The 20,132-nt window shown below is 63.5% G+C and overlaps 1 protein-coding gene across 1 annotated transcript in view; it reads left to right on the top strand.

Annotated features, from left to right (window-relative positions):
• LOC144759693 (uncharacterized) overlaps positions 1-20,132 on the top strand; it is a 273,339-nt gene that overhangs the window by 656 nt on the left and 252,551 nt on the right. The window lies entirely within an intron of this gene.

Here is a 20,132-nt window from a genome sequence, read left to right as displayed (position 1 = left end):
GAGGTGAGAGGGACGGAGGGGGACACAGGGAGGAAAGACGAGAGCTTGAGCCGGAGGTGAGAGGGATGGAGGGGGATACAGGGAGGAAAGACGAGAGCTGGAGCCGGAGGTGAGGGACGGAGGGGATACAGGGAGGAAAGACGAGAGCTGGAGCCGGAGGTGAGAGGGACGGAGGGGACACAGGGAGGAAAGACGAGAGCTGGAGCCGGAGGTGAGAGGGACGGAGGGGGACACAGGGAGGAAAGACGAGAGCTGGAGCCGGAGGTGAGAGGGACGGAGGGGGATACAGGGAGGAAAGACGAGAGCTTGAGCCGGAGGTGAGAGGGACACAGGGGACACAGGGAGGAAAGACGAGAGCTGGAGCCGGAGGTGAGAGGGGTGGGGGGGATACAGGGAGGAAAGACGAGAGCTGGAGCCGGAGGTGAGAGGGACGGAGGGGGACACAGGGAGGAAAGACGAGAGCTGGAGCCGGAGGAGAGAGGGACGGAGGGGGACACAGGGAGGAAAGACGAGAGCTGGAGCCGGAGGTGAGAGGGATGGAGGGGGAAACAGGGAGGAAAGACGAGAGCTGGAGCCGGAGGTGATAGGGACGGAGGGGGACACAGGGAGGAAAGACGAGAGCTGGAGCCGGAGGTGAGAGGGACGGAGGGGGACACAGGGAGGAAAGACGAGAGCTGGAGCCGGAGGTGAGAGGGGTGGGGGGGATACAGGGAGGAAAGATGAGAGCTGGAGCCGGAGGTGAGAGGGGTGGGGGGGATACAGGGAGGAAAGACGAGAGCTTGAGCCAGAGGTGAGAGGGATGGAGGGGGACACAGGGAGGAAAGACGAGAGCTGGAGCCGGAGGTGAGAGGGACGGAGGGGACACAGGGGGGAAAGACGAGAGCAGGAGCCGGAGGTGATAGGGACGGAGGGGGACACAGGGAGGAAAGACGAGAGCTGGAGCCGGAGGTGAGAGGGACGGAGGGGGATACAGGGAGGAAAGACGAGAGCTGGAGCCGGAGGTGAGAGGGACGGCGGGGGATAAAGGGAGGAAAGACGAGAGCTGGAGCCGGAGGTGAGAGGGACGGAGGGGGATACAGGGAGGAAAGACGAGAGCTGGAGCCGGAGGTGAGAGGGACGGAGGGGGACACAGGGAGGAAAGACGAGAGCTGGAGCCGGAGGTGAGAGGGACGGAGGGGGACACAGGGAGGAAAGACGAGAGCTTGAGCCGGAGGTGAGAGCGACGGAGGGGGATACAGGGAGGAAAGACGAGAGCTTGAGCCGGAGGTGAGAGGGACGGAGGGGACACAGGGAGGAAAGACGAGAGCTGGAGCCGGAGGTGAGAGGGACGGAGGGGGACACAGGGAGGAAAGACGAGAGCTGGAGCCGGAGGTGAGAGGGACGGAGGGGGATAAAGGGAGGAAAGACGAGAGCTTGAGCCGGAGGTGAGAGGGACGGAGGGGGACACAGGGAGGAAAGACGAGAGCTTGAGCCAGAGGTGAGAGCGACGGAGGGGGATACAGGGAGGAAAGACGAGAGCTTGAGCCGGAGGTGAGAGGGACGGAGGGGACACAGGGAGGAAAGACGAGAGCTGGAGCCGGAGGTGAGAGGGACGGAGGGGGACACAGGGAGGAAAGACGAGAGCTGGAGCCGGAGGTGAGAGGGACGGAGGGGGATACAGGGAGGAAAGACGAGAGCTTGAGCCGGAGGTGAGAGGGACACAGGGGACACAGGGAGGAAAGACGAGAGCTGGAGCCGGAGGTGAGAGGGGTGGGGGGGATACAGGGAGGAAAGACGAGAGCTGGAGCCGGAGGTGAGAGGGACGGAGGGGGACACAGGGAGGAAAGACGAGAGCTGGAGCCGGAGGAGAGAGGGACGGAGGGGGACACAGGGAGGAAAGACGAGAGCTGGAGCCGGAGGTGAGAGGGATGGAGGGGGAAACAGGGAGGAAAGACGAGAGCTGGAGCCGGAGGTGATAGGGACGGAGGGGGACACAGGGAGGAAAGACGAGAGCTGGAGCCGGAGGTGAGAGGGACGGAGGGGGACACAGGGAGGAAAGACGAGAGCTGGAGCCGGAGGTGAGAGGGGTGGGGGGGATACAGGGAGGAAAGACGAGAGCTGGAGCCGGAGGTGAGAGGGATGGAGGGGGACACAGGGAGGAAAGACGAGAGCTGGAGCCGGAGGTGAGAGGGACGGAGGGGACACAGGGGGGAAAGACGAGAGCAGGAGCCGGAGGTGATAGGGACGGAGGGGGACACAGGGAGGAAAGACGAGAGCTGGAGCCGGAGGTGAGAGGGACGGAGGGGGATACAGGGAGGAAAGACGAGAGCTGGAGCCGGAGGTGAGAGGGACGGCGGGGGATAAAGGGAGGAAAGACGAGAGCTGGAGCCGGAGGTGAGAGGGACGGAGGGGGATACAGGGAGGAAAGACGAGAGCTGGAGCCGGAGGTGAGAGGGACGGAGGGGGACACAGGGAGGAAAGACGAGAGCTGGAGCCGGAGGTGAGAGGGACGGAGGGGGACACAGGGAGGAAAGACGAGAGCTGGAGCCGGAGGAGAGAGGGACGGAGGGGGACACAGGGAGGAAAGACGAGAGCTGGAGCCGGAGGTGAGAGGGATGGAGGGGGAAACAGGGAGGAAAGACGAGAGCTTGAGCCGGAGGTGAGAGGGACGGAGGGGGACACAGGGAGGAAAGACGAGAGCTTGAGCCGGAGAAGAGAGGGATGGAGGGGGACACAGGGAGGAAAGACGAGAGCTTGAGAGGGATGGAGGGGGATACAGGGAGGAAAGACGAGAGCTGGAGCCGGAGGTGAGAGGGATGGAGGGGACACAGGGGGGAAAGACGAGAGCTGGAGCCAGAGGTGAGAGGGATGGAGGGGACACAGGGGGGAAAGACGAGAGCTGGAGCCAGAGGTGAGGGGTACACAGGGAGAAAAGACGAGAGCTGGAGCCGGAGGTGAGAGGGACGGAGGGGGATACAGGGAGAAAAGACGAGAGCTGGAGCCGGAGGGGAGAGGGACGGAGGGGGACACAGGGAGGAAAGACGAGAGCTGGAGCCAGAGGTGAGAGGGTCGGAGGGGGATACAGGGAGGAAAGACGAGAGCTTGATCCGGAGGTGAAAGGGATGGAGGGGACACAGGGAGGAAAGAGGAGAGCTGGAGCCGGAGGTGAGAGGGACGGAGGGGGATACAGGGAGGAAAGACGAGAGCTGGAGCCGGAGGTGAGAGGGACGGAGGGGACACAGGGAGGAAAGACGAGAGCTGGAGCCGGAGGTGAGAGGGACGGAGGGGGATACAGGGAGGAAAGACGAGAGCTGGAGCCGGAGGTGAGAGGGACGGAGGGGGATACAGGGAGGAAAGACGAGAGCTTGAGCCGGAGGAGAGAGGGATGGCGGGGATACAGGGAGGAAAGACGAGAGCTGGAGCCGGAGGTGAGAGGGACGGAGGGAGGAAAGACGAGAGCTGGAGCCGGAGGTGAGAGGGGTGGGGGGGATACAGGGAGGAAAGACGAGAGCTGGAGCCGGAGGTGAGAGGGATGGAGGGGGACACAGGGTGGAAAGACGAGAGCCGGAGGTGAGAGGGATGGAGGGGGACACAGGGTTGAAAGACGAGAGCTGGAGCCGGAGGTGAGAGGGACGGAGGGGGATACAGGGAGAAAAGACGAGAGCTGGAGCCGGAGGTGATAGGGACGGAGGGGGACACAGGGAGGAAAGACGAGAGCTTGAGCCGGAGGTGAGAGGGACGGAGGGGACACAGGGAGGAAAGACGAGAGCTGGAGCCGGAGGTGAGAGGGACGGAGGGGATACAGGGAGGAAAGACGAGAGCTGGAGCCGGAGGTGAGAGGGACGGCGGGGGATAAAGGGAGGAAAGACGAGAGCTGGAGCCGGAGGTGAGAGGGACGGAGGGGGATACAGGGAGGAAAGACGAGAGCTGGAGCCGGAGGTGAGAGGGACGGAGGGGGACACAGGGAGGAAAGACGAGAGCTGGAGCCGGAGGTGAGAGGGACGGAGGGGGACACAGGGAGGAAAGACGAGAGCTGGAGCCGGAGGTGAGAGGGATGGAGGGGGACACAGGGAGGAAAGACGAGAGCTGGAGCCGGAGGTGATAGGGACGGAGGGGGACACAGGGAGGAAAGACGAGAGCTTGAGCCGGAGGTGAGAGGGACGGAGGGGACACAGGGAGGAAAGACGAGAGCTGGAGCCAGAGGTGAGAGGGATGGAGGGGACACAGGGAGGAAAGACGAGAGCTGGAGCCGGAGGTGAGAGGGACGGCGGGGGATAAAGGGAGGAAAGACGAGAGCTGGAGCCGGAGGTGAGAGGGACGGAGGGGGATACAGGGAGGAAAGACGAGAGCTGGAGCCGGAGGTGAGAGGGACGGAGGGGGACACAGGGAGGAAAGACGAGAGCTGGAGCCGGAGGTGAGAGGGACGGAGGGGGACACAGGGAGGAAAGACGAGAGCTGGAGCCGGAGGAGAGAGGGACGGAGGGGGACACAGGGAGGAAAGACGAGAGCTGGAGCCGGAGGTGAGAGGGATGGAGGGGGAAACAGGGAGGAAAGACGAGAGCTTGAGCCGGAGGTGAGAGGGACGGAGGGGGACACAGGGAGGAAAGACGAGAGCTTGAGCCGGAGAAGAGAGGGATGGAGGGGGACACAGGGAGGAAAGACGAGAGCTTGAGAGGGATGGAGGGGGATACAGGGAGGAAAGACGAGAGCTGGAGCCGGAGGTGAGAGGGATGGAGGGGACACAGGGGGGAAAGACGAGAGCTGGAGCCAGAGGTGAGAGGGATGGAGGGGACACAGGGGGGAAAGACGAGAGCTGGAGCCAGAGGTGAGGGGTACACAGGGAGAAAAGACGAGAGCTGGAGCTGGAGGTGAGAGGGACGGAGGGGGATACAGGGGGGAAAGACGAGAGCTGGAGCCAGAGGTGAGAGGGTCGGAGGGGGATACAGGGAGGAAAGACGAGAGCTTGATCCGGAGGTGAAAGGGATGGAGGGGACACAGGGAGGAAAGAGGAGAGCTGGAGCCGGAGGTGAGAGGGACGGAGGGGGATACAGGGAGGAAAGACGAGAGCTGGAGCCGGAGGTGAGAGGGACGGAGGGGACACAGGGAGGAAAGACGAGAGCTGGAGCCGGAGGTGAGAGGGACGGAGGGGGATACAGGGAGGAAAGACGAGAGCTGGAGCCGGAGGTGAGAGGGACGGAGGGGGATACAGGGAGGAAAGACGAGAGCTTGAGCCGGAGGAGAGAGGGATGGCGGGGATACAGGGAGGAAAGACGAGAGCTGGAGCCGGAGGTGAGAGGGACGGAGGGAGGAAAGACGAGAGCTGGAGCCGGAGGTGAGAGGGGTGGGGGGGATACAGGGAGGAAAGACGAGAGCTGGAGCCGGAGGTGAGAGGGATGGAGGGGGACACAGGGTGGAAAGACGAGAGCCGGAGGTGAGAGGGATGGAGGGGGACACAGGGTTGAAAGACGAGAGCTGGAGCCGGAGGTGAGAGGGACGGAGGGGGACACAGGGAGGAAAGACGAGAGCTTGAGCCGGAGGAGAGAGGGATGGCGGGGATACAGGGAGGAAAGACGAGAGCTGGAGCCGGAGGTGAGAGGGACGGAGGGAGGAAAGACGAGAGCTGGAGCCGGAGGTGAGAGGGGTGGGGGGGATACAGGGAGGAAAGACGAGAGCTGGAGCCGGAGGTGAGAGGGATGGAGGGGGACACAGGGTGGAAAGACGAGAGCCGGAGGTGAGAGGGATGGAGGGGGACACAGGGTGGAAAGACGAGAGCTGGAGCCGGAGGTGAGAGGGACGGAGGGGACACAGGGAGGAAAGACGAGAGCTGGAGCCAGAGGTGAGAGGGACGGAGGGGGACACAGGGAGGAAAGACGAGAGCTGGAGCCGGAGGTGAGAGGGAAGGAGGGATACAGGGAGGAAAGACGAGAGCTGGAGCCGGAGGTGAGAGGGACGGAGGGAGGAAAGACGAGAGCTGGAGCCGGAGGTGAGAGGGACGGAGGGGATACAGGGAGCAAAGACGAGAGCTGAAGCCAGAGGAGAGAGGGACGGAGGGAGGAAAGACGAGAGCTGGAGCCGGAGGTGAGAGCGACGGAGGGGGATACAGGGAGGAAAGACGAGAGCTTGAGCCGGAGGAGAGAGGGACGGAGGGGGACACAGGGAGGAAAGACGAGAGCTGGAGCCGGAGGTGAGAGGGATGGAGGGGGAAACAGGGAGGAAAGACGAGAGCTGGAGCCGGAGGAGAGAGGGACGGAGGGGGATACAGGGAGGAAAGAGGAGAGCTTGAGCCGGAGGTGAGAGGGATGGAGGGGGACACAGGGAGGAAAGACGAGAGCTTGAGCCGGAGGTGAGAGGGACAGAGGGGGATACAGGGAGGAAAGACGAGAGCTGGAGCCGGAGGTGAGAGGGACGGAGGGGGACACAGGGAGGAAAGACGAGAGCTGGAGCCGGAGGAGAGAGGGACGAGGGGGATACAGGGAGGAAAGACGAGAGCTGGAGCCGGAGGTGAGAGGGATGGAGGGGGACACAGGGAGGAAAGACGAGAGCTGGAGCCGGAGGTGAGAGGGGTGGAGGGGGACACAGGGAGGAAAGACGAGAGCTGGAGCCGGAGGTGAGAGGGACGGAGGGAGATACAGGGAGGAAAGACGAGAGCTTGAGCCGGAGGTGAGAGGGATGGAGGGGGATACAGGGAGGAAAGACGAGAGCTGGAGCCGGAGGTGAGAGGGACGGAGGGGACACAGGGAGGAAAGACGAGAGCTTGAGCCAGAGGTGAGAGGGACGGAGGGGACACAGGGAGGAAAGACGAGAGCTGGAGCCGGAGGTGAGAGGGACGGAGGGGGACACAGGGAGGAAAGACGAGAGCTGGAGCCGGAGGTGAGAGGGACGGAGGGGGATACAGGGAGGAAAGACGAGAGCTGGAGCCGGAGGTGAGAGGGACGGAGGGGGACACAGGGAGGAAAGACGAGAGCTGGAGCCGGAGGTGAGAGGGACGGAGGGGGACACAGGGAGGAAAGACGAGAGCTGGAGCCGGAGGAGAGAGGGACGGAGGGGGACACAGGGAGGAAAGACGAGAGCTGGAGCCGGAGGTGAGAGGGATGGAGGGGGAAACAGGGAGGAAAGACGAGAGCTTGAGCCGGAGGTGAGAGGGACGGAGGGGGACACAGGGAGGAAAGACGAGAGCTGGAGCCGGAGGTGAGAGGGACGGAGGGGGATACAGGGAGGAAAGACGAGAGCTTGAGCCGGAGGAGAGAGGGATGGCGGGGATACAGGGAGGAAAGACGAGAGCTGGAGCCGGAGGTGAGAGGGACGGAGGGAGGAAAGACGAGAGCTGGAGCCGGAGGTGAAAGGGGTGGGGGGGATACAGGGAGGAAAGACGAGAGCTGGAGCCGGAGGTGAGAGGGATGGAGGGGGACACAGGGTGGAAAGACGAGAGCCGGAGGTGAGAGGGATGGAGGGGTACACAGGGTGGAAAGACGAGAGCTGGAGCCGGAGGTGAGAGGGACGGAGGGGGACACAGGGAGGAAAGACGAGAGCTTGAGCCGGAGGAGAGAGGGATGGCGGGGATACAGGGAGGAAAGACGAGAGCTGGAGCCGGAGGTGAGAGGGACGGAGGGAGGAAAGACGAGAGCTGGAGCCGGAGGTGAGAGGGGTGGGGGGGATACAGGGAGGAAAGACGAGAGCTGGAGCCGGAGGTGAGAGGGATGGAGGGGGACACAGGGTGGAAAGACGAGAGCCGGAGGTGAGAGGGATGGAGGGGGACACAGGGTGGAAAGACGAGAGCTGGAGCCGGAGGTGAGAGGGACGGAGGGGACACAGGGAGGAAAGACGAGAGCTGGAGCCAGAGGTGAGAGGGACGGAGGGGGACACAGGGAGGAAAGACGAGAGCTGGAGCCGGAGGTGAGAGGGAAGGAGGGATACAGGGAGGAAAGACGAGAGCTGGAGCCGGAGGTGAGAGGGACGGAGGGAGGAAAGACGAGAGCTGGAGCCGGAGGTGAGAGGGACGGAGGGGATACAGGGAGCAAAGACGAGAGCTGAAGCCAGAGGAGAGAGGGACGGAGGGAGGAAAGACGAGAGCTGGAGCCGGAGGTGAGAGCGACGGAGGGGGATACAGGGAGGAAAGACGAGAGCTTGAGCCGGAGGAGAGAGGGACGGAGGGGGACACAGGGAGGAAAGACGAGAGCTGGAGCCGGAGGTGAGAGGGATGGAGGGGGAAACAGGGAGGAAAGACGAGAGCTGGAGCCGGAGGAGAGAGGGACGGAGGGGGATACAGGGAGGAAAGAGGAGAGCTTGAGCCGGAGGTGAGAGGGATGGAGGGGGACACAGGGAGGAAAGACGAGAGCTTGAGCCGGAGGTGAGAGGGACAGAGGGGGATACAGGGAGGAAAGACGAGAGCTGGAGCCGGAGGTGAGAGGGACGGAGGGGGACACAGGGAGGAAAGACGAGAGCTGGAGCCGGAGGAGAGAGGGACGAGGGGGATACAGGGAGGAAAGACGAGAGCTGGAGCCGGAGGTGAGAGGGATGGAGGGGGACACAGGGAGGAAAGACGAGAGCAGGAGCCGGAGGTGAGAGGGGTGGAGGGGGACACAGGGAGGAAAGACGAGAGCTGGAGCCGGAGGTGAGAGGGACGGAGGGAGATACAGGGAGGAAAGACGAGAGCTTGAGCCGGAGGTGAGAGGGATGGAGGGGGATACAGGGAGGAAAGACGAGAGCTGGAGCCGGAGGTGAGAGGGACGGAGGGGGATACAGGGAGGAAAGACGAGAGCTTGAGCCGGAGGTGAGAGGGATGGAGGGGGATACAGGGAGGAAAGACGAGAGCTGGAGCCGGAGGTGAGAGGGACGGAGGGGGATACAGGGAGGAAAGACGAGAGCTGGAGGTGAGAGGGATGGAGGGGGACACAGGGAGGAAAGACGAGAGCTGGAGCCGGAGGTGAGAGGGATGGAGGGGATACAGGGAGGAAAGACGAGAGCTGGAGCCAGAGGTGAGAGGGACAGAGGGGGACACAGGGAGGAAAGACGAGAGCTGGAGCCGGAGGTGAGAGGGACGGAGGGGGACACAGGGAGGAAAGACGAGAGCTTGAGCCGGAGGTGAGAGGGACAGAGGGGGATACAGGGAGGAAAGACGAGAGCTGGAGCCGGAGGTGAGAGGGACGGAGGGGGACACAGGGAGGAAAGACGAGAGCTGGAGCCGGAGGTGAGAGGGATGGAGGGGGATACAGGGAGGAAAGACGAGAGCTGGAGCCGGAGGTGAGAGGGATGGAGGGGGATACAGAGAGGAAAGAGGAGAGCTGGAGCCGGAGGTGAGAGGGACGGAGGGGACACAGGGAGGAAAGACGAGAGCTGGAGCCGGAGGTGAGAGGGACGGAGGGGGACACAGGGAGGAAAGACGAGAGCTGGAGCCGGAGGAGAGAGGGACGAGGGGGATACAGGGAGGAAAGACGAGAGCTGGAGCCGGAGGTGAGAGGGATGGAGGGGGACACAGGGAGGAAAGACGAGAGCTGGAGCCGGAGGTGAGAGGGGTGGAGGGGGACACAGGGAGGAAAGACGAGAGCTGGAGCCGGAGGTGAGAGGGACGGAGGGAGATACAGGGAGGAAAGACGAGAGCTTGAGCCGGAGGTGAGAGGGATGGAGGGGGATACAGGGAGGAAAGACGAGAGCTGGAGCCGGAGGTGAGAGGGACGGAGGGGGATACAGGGAGGAAAGACGAGAGCTTGAGCCGGAGGTGAGAGGGATGGAGGGGGATACAGGGAGGAAAGACGAGAGCTGGAGCCGGAGGTGAGAGGGACGGAGGGGGATACAGGGAGGAAAGACGAGAGCTGGAGGTGAGAGGGATGGAGGGGGACACAGGGAGGAAAGACGAGAGCTGGAGCCGGAGGTGAGAGGGATGGAGGGGATACAGGGAGGAAAGACGAGAGCTGGAGCCGGAGGTGAGAGGGACGGAGGGGGACACAGGGAGGAAAGACGAGAGCTTGAGCCGGAGGTGAGAGGGACAGAGGGGGATACAGGGAGGAAAGACGAGAGCTGGAGGTGAGAGGGATGGAGGGGGACACAGGGAGGAAAGACGAGAGCTGGAGCCGGAGGTGAGAGGGATGGAGGGGATACAGGGAGGAAAGACGAGAGCTGGAGCCGGAGGTGAGAGGGACGGAGGGGGACACAGGGAGGAAAGACGAGAGCTTGAGCCGGAGGTGAGAGGGACAGAGGGGGATACAGGGAGGAAAGACGAGAGCTGGAGGTGAGAGGGATGGAGGGGGACACAGGGAGGAAAGACGAGAGCTGGAGCCGGAGGTGAGAGGGATGGAGGGGATACAGGGAGGAAAGACGAGAGCTGGAGCCAGAGGTGAGAGGGACAGAGGGGGACACAGGGAGGAAAGACGAGAGCTGGAGCCGGAGGTGAGAGGGACGGAGGGGGACACAGGGAGGAAAGACGAGAGCTTGAGCCGGAGGTGAGAGGGACAGAGGGGGATACAGGGAGGAAAGACGAGAGCTGGAGCCGGAGGTGAGAGGGACGGAGGGGGACACAGGGAGGAAAGACGAGAGCTGGAGCCGGAGGTGAGAGGGATGGAGGGGGATACAGGGAGGAAAGACGAGAGCTGGAGCCGGAGGTGAGAGGGATGGAGGGGGATACAGAGAGGAAAGAGGAGAGCTGGAGCCGGAGGTGAGAGGGACGGAGGGGACACAGGGAGGAAAGACGAGAGCTGGAGCCGGAGGTGAGAGGGACGGAGGGGGACACAGGGAGGGAAGACGAGAGCTGGAGCCGGAGGTGAGAGGGAAGGAGGGATACAGGGAGGAAAGACGAGAGCTGGAGCCGGAGGTGAGAGGGACGGAGGGAGGAAAGACGAGAGCTGGAGCCGGAGGTGAGAGGGGTGGGGGGGATACAGGGAGGAAAGACGAGAGCTGGAGCCGGAGGTGAGAGGGATGGAGGGGGACACAGGGTGGAAAGACGAGAGCCGGAGGTGAGAGGGATGGAGGGGGACACAGGGTGGAAAGACGAGAGCTGGAGCCGGAGGTGAGAGGGACGGAGGGGACACAGGGAGGAAAGACGAGAGCTGGAGCCAGAGGTGAGAGGGACGGAGGGGGACACAGGGAGGAAAGACGAGAGCTGGAGCCGGAGGTGAGAGGGAAGGAGGGATACAGGGAGGAAAGACGAGAGCTGGAGCCGGAGGTGAGAGGGACGGAGGGAGGAAAGACGAGAGCTGGAGCCGGAGGTGAGAGGGACGGAGGGGATACAGGGAGCAAAGACGAGAGCTGAAGCCAGAGGAGAGAGGGACGGAGGGAGGAAAGACGAGAGCTGGAGCCGGAGGTGAGAGCGACGGAGGGGGATACAGGGAGGAAAGAGGAGAGCTGGAGCCGGAGGTGAGAGGGACGGAGGGGGATACAGGGAGGAAAGACGAGAGCTTGAGCCGGAGGAGAGAGGGACGGAGGGGGACACAGGGAGGAAAGACGAGAGCTGGAGCCGGAGGTGAGAGGGATGGAGGGGGAAACAGGGAGGAAAGACGAGAGCTGGAGCCGGAGGAGAGAGGGACGGAGGGGGATACAGGGAGGAAAGAGGAGAGCTTGAGCCGGAGGTGAGAGGGATGGAGGGGGACACAGGGAGGAAAGACGAGAGCTTGAGCCGGAGGTGAGAGGGACAGAGGGGGATACAGGGAGGAAAGACGAGAGCTGGAGCCGGAGGTGAGAGGGACGGAGGGGGACACAGGGAGGAAAGACGAGAGCTGGAGCCGGAGGAGAGAGGGACGAGGGGGATACAGGGAGGAAAGACGAGAGCTGGAGCCGGAGGTGAGAGGGATGGAGGGGGACACAGGGAGGAAAGACGAGAGCTGGAGCCGGAGGTGAGAGGGGTGGAGGGGGACACAGGGAGGAAAGACGAGAGCTGGAGCCGGAGGTGAGAGGGACGGAGGGAGATACAGGGAGGAAAGACGAGAGCTTGAGCCGGAGGTGAGAGGGATGGAGGGGGATACAGGGAGGAAAGACGAGAGCTGGAGCCGGAGGTGAGAGGGACGGAGGGGGATACAGGGAGGAAAGACGAGAGCTTGAGCCGGAGGTGAGAGGGATGGAGGGGGATACAGGGAGGAAAGACGAGAGCTGGAGCCGGAGGTGAGAGGGACGGAGGGGGATACAGGGAGGAAAGACGAGAGCTGGAGGTGAGAGGGATGGAGGGGGACACAGGGAGGAAAGACGAGAGCTGGAGCCGGAGGTGAGAGGGATGGAGGGGATACAGGGAGGAAAGACGAGAGCTGGAGCCAGAGGTGAGAGGGACAGAGGGGGACACAGGGAGGAAAGACGAGAGCTGGAGCCGGAGGTGAGAGGGATGGAGGGGGATACAGGGAGGAAAGACGAGAGCTGGAGCCGGAGGTGAGAGGGATGGAGGGGGATACAGAGAGGAAAGAGGAGAGCTGGAGCCGGAGGTGAGAGGGACGGAGGGGACACAGGGAGGAAAGACGAGAGCTGGAGCCGGAGGTGAGAGGGACGGAGGGGGACACAGGGAGGAAAGACGAGAGCTGGAGCCGGAGGTGAGAGGGATGGAGGGGGATACAGGGAGGAAAGACGAGAGCTGGAGCCGGAGGTGAGAGGGACGGAGGGGGATACAGGGAGGAAAGACGAGAGCTTGAGCCGGAGGTGAGAGGGATGGAGGGGGACACAGGGAGGAAAGACGAGAGCTGGAGCCGGAGGTGAGAGGGGTGGAGGGGGACACAGGGAGGAAAGACGAGAGCTGGAGCCGGAGGTGAGAGGGACGGAGGGGACACAGGGAGGAAAGACGAGAGCTGGAGCCAGAGGTGAGAGGGACGGAGGGGGACACAGGGAGGAAAGACGAGAGCTGGAGCCGGAGGTGAGAGGGAAGGAGGGATACAGGGAGGAAAGACGAGAGCTGGAGCCGGAGGTGAGAGGGACGGAGGGAGGAAAGACGAGAGCTGGAGCCGGAGGTGAGAGGGACGGAGGGGATACAGGGAGCAAAGACGAGAGCTGAAGCCAGAGGAGAGAGGGACGGAGGGAGGAAAGACGAGAGCTGGAGCCGGAGGTGAGAGCGACGGAGGGGGATACAGGGAGGAAAGAGGAGAGCTGGAGCCGGAGGTGAGAGGGACGGAGGGGGATACAGGGAGGAAAGACGAGAGCTTGAGCCGGAGGAGAGAGGGACGGAGGGGGACACAGGGAGGAAAGACGAGAGCTGGAGCCGGAGGTGAGAGGGATGGAGGGGGAAACAGGGAGGAAAGACGAGAGCTGGAGCCGGAGGAGAGAGGGACGGAGGGGGATACAGGGAGGAAAGAGGAGAGCTTGAGCCGGAGGTGAGAGGGATGGAGGGGGACACAGGGAGGAAAGACGAGAGCTTGAGCCGGAGGTGAGAGGGACAGAGGGGGATACAGGGAGGAAAGACGAGAGCTGGAGCCGGAGGTGAGAGGGACGGAGGGGGACACAGGGAGGAAAGACGAGAGCTGGAGCCGGAGGAGAGAGGGACGAGGGGGATACAGGGAGGAAAGACGAGAGCTGGAGCCGGAGGTGAGAGGGATGGAGGGGGACACAGGGAGGAAAGACGAGAGCTGGAGCCGGAGGTGAGAGGGGTGGAGGGGGACACAGGGAGGAAAGACGAGAGCTGGAGGTGAGAGGGATGGAGGGGGACACAGGGAGGAAAGACGAGAGCTGGAGCCGGAGGTGAGAGGGATGGAGGGGATACAGGGAGGAAAGACGAGAGCTGGAGCCAGAGGGGAGAGGGACAGAGGGGGACACAGGGAGGAAAGACGAGAGCAGGAGCCGGAGGTGAGAGGGATGGAGGGGGATACAGGGAGGAAAGACGAGAGCTGGAGCCGGAGGTGAGAGGGATGGAGGGGGATACAGAGAGGAAAGAGGAGAGCTGGAGCCGGAGGTGAGAGGGACGGAGGGGACACAGGGAGGAAAGACGAGAGCTGGAGCCGGAGGTGAGAGGGACGGAGGGGGACACAGGGAGGAAAGACGAGAGCTGGAGCCGGAGGTGAGAGGGATGGAGGGGGATACAGGGAGGAAAGACGAGAGCTGGAGCCGGAGGTGAGAGGGACGGAGGGGGATACAGGGAGGAAAGACGAGAGCTTGAGCCGGAGGTGAGAGGGATGGAGGGGGACACAGGGAGGAAAGACGAGAGCTGGAGCCGGAGGTGAGAGGGGTGGAGGGGGACACAGGGAGGAAAGACGAGAGCTGGAGCCGGAGGTGAGAGGGACGGAGGGAGATACAGGGAGGAAAGACGAGAGCTTGAGCCGGAGGTGAGAGGGATGGAGGGGGATACAGGGAGGAAAGACGAGAGCTGGAGCCGGAGGTGAGAGGGACGGAGGGGGATACAGGGAGGAAAGACGAGAGCTTGAGCCGGAGGTGAGAGGGATGGAGGGGGATACAGGGAGGAAAGACGAGAGCTGGAGCCGGAGGTGAGAGGGACGGAGGGGGATACAGGGAGGAAAGACGAGAGCTGGAGGTGAGAGGGATGGAGGGGGACACAGGGAGGAAAGACGAGAGCTGGAGCCGGATGTGAGAGGGATGGAGGGGATACAGGGAGGAAAGACGAGAGCTGGAGCCAGAGGTGAGAGGGACAGAGGGGGACACAGGGAGGAAAGACGAGAGCTGGAGCCGGAGGTGAGAGGGACGGAGGGGGACACAGGGAGGAAAGACGAGAGCTTGAGCCGGAGGTGAGAGGGACAGAGGGGGATACAGGGAGGAAAGACGAGAGCTGGAGCCGGAGGTGAGAGGGACGGAGGGGGACACAGGGAGGAAAGACGAGAGCTGGAGCCGGAGGTGAGAGGGATGGAGGGGGATACAGGGAGGAAAGACGAGAGCTGGAGCCGGAGGTGAGAGGGACGGAGGGGGACACAGGGAGGAAAGACGAGAGCTGGAGCCGGAGGTGAGAGGGAAGGAGGGATACAGGGAGGAAAGACGAGAGCTGGAGCCGGAGGTGAGAGGGACGGAGGGAGGAAAGACGAGAGCTGGAGCCGGAGGTGAGAGGGGTGGGGGGGATACAGGGAGGAAAGACGAGAGCTGGAGCCGGAGGTGAGAGGGATGGAGGGGGACACAGGGTGGAAAGACGAGAGCCGGAGGTGAGAGGGATGGAGGGGGACACAGGGTGGAAAGACGAGAGCTGGAGCCGGAGGTGAGAGGGACGGAGGGGACACAGGGAGGAAAGACGAGAGCTGGAGCCAGAGGTGAGAGGGACGGAGGGGGACACAGGGAGGAAAGACGAGAGCTGGAGACGGAGGTGAGAGGGAAGGAGGGATACAGGGAGGAAAGACGAGAGCTGGAGCCGGAGGTGAGAGGGACGGAGGGAGGAAAGACGAGAGCTGGAGCCGGAGGTGAGAGGGACGGAGGGGATACAGGGAGCAAAGACGAGAGCTGAAGCCAGAGGAGAGAGGGACGGAGGGAGGAAAGACGAGAGCTGGAGCCGGAGGTGAGAGCGACGGAGGGGGATACAGGGAGGAAAGAGGAGAGCTGGAGCCGGAGGTGAGAGGGACGGAGGGGGATACAGGGAGGAAAGACGAGAGCTTGAGCCGGAGGAGAGAGGGACGGAGGGGGACACAGGGAGGAAAGACGAGAGCTGGAGCCGGAGGTGAGAGGGATGGAGGGGGAAACAGGGAGGAAAGACGAGAGCTTGAGCCGGAGGTGAGAGGGACGGAGGGGGATACAGGGAGGAAAGACGAGAGCTGGAGCCGGAGGTGAGAGGGACGGAGGGGGACACAGGGAGGAAAGACGAGAGCTTGAGCCGGAGGAGAGAGGGATGGCGGGGATACAGGGAGGAAAGACGAGAGCTGGAGCTGGAGGTGAGAGGGACGGAGGGGGACACAGGGAGGAAAGACGAGAGCTTGAGCCGGAGGTGAGAGGGATGGAGGGGGACACAGGGAGGAAAGACGAGAGCTTGAGCCGGAGGTGAGAGGGATGGAGGGGGACACAGGGAGGAAAGACGAGAGCTTGAGCCGGAGGTGAGAGGGATGGAGGGGGACACAGGGAGGAAAGACGAGAGCTGGAACCGGAGGTGAGAGGGACGGAGGGGATACAGGGAGGAAAGACGAGAGCTGGAGCCGGAGGTGAGAGGGACGGAGGGGGACACAGGGAGGAAAGACGAGAGCTGGAGCCGGAGGTGAGAGGGATGGAGGGGGACACAGGGAGGAAAGACGAGAGCTGGAGCCGGAGGTGAGAGGGACGGAGGGGGACACAGGGAGGAAAGACGAGAGCTGGAGCCGGAGGTGAGAGGGATGGAGGGGGACACAGGGAGCAAAGACGAGAGCTGGAGCCGGAGGTGAGAGGGGTGGAGGGGGGACACAGGGAAGAAAGACGAGAGCTGGAGCCGGAGGTGAGAGGGACGGAGGGGGATACAGGGGGGAAAGACGAGAGCTTGAGCCAGAGGTGAGAGGGATGGAGGGGACACAGGGAGGAAAGACGAGAGCTGGAGCCGGAGGTGAGAGGGATGGAGGGGGACACAGGGAGCAAAGACGAGAGCTGGAGCCGGAGGTGAGAGGGGTGGAGGGAGGACACAGGGAAGAAAGACGAGAGCTGGAGCCGGAGGTGAGAGGGACGGAGGGGGATACAGGGAGGAAAGACGAGAGCTTGAGCCGGAGGAGAGAGGGACGGAGGGGGACACAGGGAGGAAAGACGAGAGCTGGAGTCGGAGGTGAGAGGGATGGAGGGGGACACAGGGAGGAAAGACGAGAGCTGGAGCCGGAGGTGAGAGGGACGGAGGGGGACACAGGGAGGAAAGACGAGAGCTGGAGCCGGAGGTGAGAGGGACGGAGGGGGATACAGGGAGGAAAGACGAGAGCTTGAGCCGGAGGAGAGAGGGACGGAGGGGGACACAGGGAGGAAAGACGAGAGCTGGAGCCGGAGGTGAGAGGGACGGAGGGGGATACAGGGAGGAAAGACGAGAGCTTGAGCCGGAGGAGAGAGAGACGGAGGAGACACAGGGAGGAAAGACGAGAGCTGGAGCCGGAGGAGAGAGGGACGAGGGGGATACAGGGAGGAAAGACGAGAGCTGGAGCCGGAGGTGAGAGGGATGGAGGGGGACACAGGGAGGAAAGACGAGAGCTGGAGCCGGAGGAGAGAGGGATGGAGGGGGACACGGGGAGGAAAGACGAGAGCTGGAGCCGGAGGAGAGAGGGACGGAGGGGGATACAGGGAGGAAAGAGGAGAGCTTGAGCCGGAGGTGAGAGGGATGGAGGGGGACACAGGGAGGAAAGACGAGAGCTTGAGCCGGAGGTGAGAGGGACAGAGGGGGATACAGGGAGGAAAGACGAGAGCTGGAGCCGGAGGTGAGAGGGACGGAGGGGGACACAGGGAGGAAAGACGAGAGCTGGAGCCGGAGGAGAGAGGGACGAGGGGGATACAGGGAGGAAAGACGAGAGCTGGAGCCGGAGGTGAGAGGGATGGAGGGGGACACAGGGAGGAAAGACGAGAGCTGGAGCCGGAGGTGAGAGGGGTGGAGGGGGACACAGGGAGGAAAGACGAGAGCTGGAGCCGGAGGTGAGAGGGACGGAGGGAGATACAGGGAGGAAAGACGAGAGCTTGAGCCGGAGGTGAGAGGGATGGAGGGGGATACAGGGAGGAAAGACGAGAGCTGGAGCCGGAGGTGAGAGGGACGGAGGGGGATACAGGGAGGAAAGACGAGAGCTTGAGCCGGAGGTGAGAGGGATGGAGGGGGATACAGGGAGGAAAGACGAGAGCTGGAGCCGGAGGTGAGAGGGACGGAGGGGGATACAGGGAGGAAAGACGAGAGCTGGAGGTGAGAGGGATGGAGGGGGACACAGGGAGGAAAGACGAGAGCTGGAGCCGGAGGTGAGAGGGATGGAGGGGATACAGGGAGGAAAGACGAGAGCTGGAGCCAGAGGTGAGAGGGACAGAGGGGGACACAGGGAGGAAAGACGAGAGCTGGAGCCGGAGGTGAGAGGGACGGAGGGGGACACAGGGAGGAAAGACGAGAGCTTGAGCCGGAGGTGAGAGGGACAGAGGGGGATACAGGGAGGAAAGACGAGAGCTGGAGCCGGAGGTGAGAGGGACGGAGGGGGACACAGGGAGGAAAGACGAGAGCTGGAGCCGGAGGTGAGAGGGATGGAGGGGGATACAGGGAGGAAAGACGAGAGCTGGAGCCGGAGGTGAGAGGGATGGAGGGGGATACAGAGAGGAAAGAGGAGAGCTGGAGCCGGAGGTGAGAGGGACGGAGGGGACACAGGGAGGAAAGACGAGAGCTGGAGCCGGAGGTGAGAGGGACGGAGGGGGACACAGGGAGGAAAGACGAGAGCTGGAGCCGGAGGTGAGAGGGAAGGAGGGATACAGGGAGGAAAGACGAGAGCTGGAGCCGGAGGTGAGAGGGACGGAGGGAGGAAAGACGAGAGCTGGAGCCGGAGGTGAGAGGGGTGGGGGGGATACAGGGAGGAAAGACGAGAGCTGGAGCCGGAGGTGAGAGGGATGGAGGGGGACACAGGGTGGAAAGACGAGAGCCGGAGGTGAGAGGGATGGAGGCGGACACAGGGTGGAAAGACGAGAGCTGGAGCCGGAGGTGAGAGGGACGGAGGGGACACAGGGAGGAAAGACGAGAGCTGGAGCCAGAGGTGAGAGGGACGGAGGGGGACACAGGGAGGAAAGACGAGAGCTGGAGCCGGAGGTGAGAGGGAAGGAGGGATACAGGGAGGAAAGACGAGAGCTGGAGCCGGAGGTGAGAGGGACGGAGGGAGGAAAGACGAGAGCTGGAGCCGGAGGTGAGAGGGACGGAGGGGATACAGGGAGCAAAGACGAGAGCTGAAGCCAGAGGAGAGAGGGACGGAGGGAGGAAAGACGAGAGCTGGAGCCGGAGGTGAGAGCGACGGAGGGGGATACAGGGAGGAAAGAGGAGAGCTGGAGCCGGAGGTGAGAGGGACGGAGGGGGATACAGGGAGGAAAGACGAGAGCTTGAGCCGGAGGTGAGAGCGACGGAGGGGGATACAGGGAGGAAAGACGAGAGCCGGAGCCGGAGGTGAGAGGGACGGAGGGGGATACAGGGAGGAAAGACGAGAGCTGGAGCCGGAGGTGAGAGGGACGGAGGGAGGAAAGACGAGAGCTGGAGCCGGAGGTGAGAGGGACGGAGGGGATACAGGGAGCAAAGACGAGAGCTGAAGCCAGAGGAGAGAGGGACGGAGGGAGGAAAGACGAGAGCTGGAGCCGGAGGTGAGAGGGACGAAGGGGGATACAGGGAGGAAAGCCAGAGGAGAGAGGGACGGAGGGAGGAAAGACGAGAGCTGGAGCCGGAGGTGAGAGGGACGAAGGGGGATACAGGGAGGAAAGACGAGAGCTGGAGCCGGAGGTGAGAGGGATGGAGGGGGACACAGGGAGCAAAGACGAGAGCTGGAGCCGGAGGTGAGAGGGACGGAGGGGGATACAGGGAGGAAAGACGAGAGCTGGAGCCGGAGGAGAGAGGGATGGAGGGGACACAGGGAGGAAAGTAGTGTGGCTCACTGGTTAGAGGCGGCAGACCCGAGAGCAGAGGACGGCCCGGGACCAGGGTTCGATTCCCGGCGCGGCAGGTTTCTGGACCAGGGTCAGCGGACTCGATAATTCTCTCGCCTCGGTGCCCACTCTGATCAGCGTTCACACTCGGCAACTCTGGGCACTAGCTTGCCTCATCTTCACTAACGGCCCCACCAGACCGCCGGGGATGCCTGGTCTCACCCTGGAGATACCCATTAAGGGACCATCTCTCAGGGAAGCCAGGAAGGGTTTCGCAGCGGTCGAAGCGCCTTGGGACCCTACGGGTAAGTAGTGCGCTATATAAATGCCTATACAAAGAGGAGAGCTGGAGCCGGAGGAGAGAGGGACGGAGGGGACACAGGGGGGAAAGACGAGAGCTTGAGCCGGAGGAGAGAGGGATGGAGGGGGACACAGGGAGGAAAGGCGAGAGATGGAGCCGGAGGAGAGAGGGATGGAGGGGACACAGGGAGGAAAGACGAGAGCTGGAGCCGGAGGTGAGAGGGACGGAGGGGATACAGGGAGCAAAGACGAGAGCTGGAGCCGGAGGGGAGAGGGACGGAGGGGGACACAGGGAGGAAAGACGAGAGCTGGAGCCGGAGGGGAGAGGGACGGAGGGGGACACAGGGAGGAAAGACGAGAGCTTGAGCCGGAGGTGAGAGGGACGGAGGGGGACACAGGGAGGAAAGAGAAGAGCTGGAGCCGGAGGTGAGAGGGATGGAGGGGGA

The sequence above is a fragment of the Lissotriton helveticus genome, chromosome 1_1 (assembly GCF_964261635.1).
Source record: "Lissotriton helveticus chromosome 1_1, aLisHel1.1, whole genome shotgun sequence".
Taxonomy (NCBI): Eukaryota; Metazoa; Chordata; class Amphibia; order Caudata; family Salamandridae; genus Lissotriton; species Lissotriton helveticus.
Note: the sequence above shows the minus strand (reverse complement) of the source record. Positions and strands in the feature narration are given on the sequence as shown.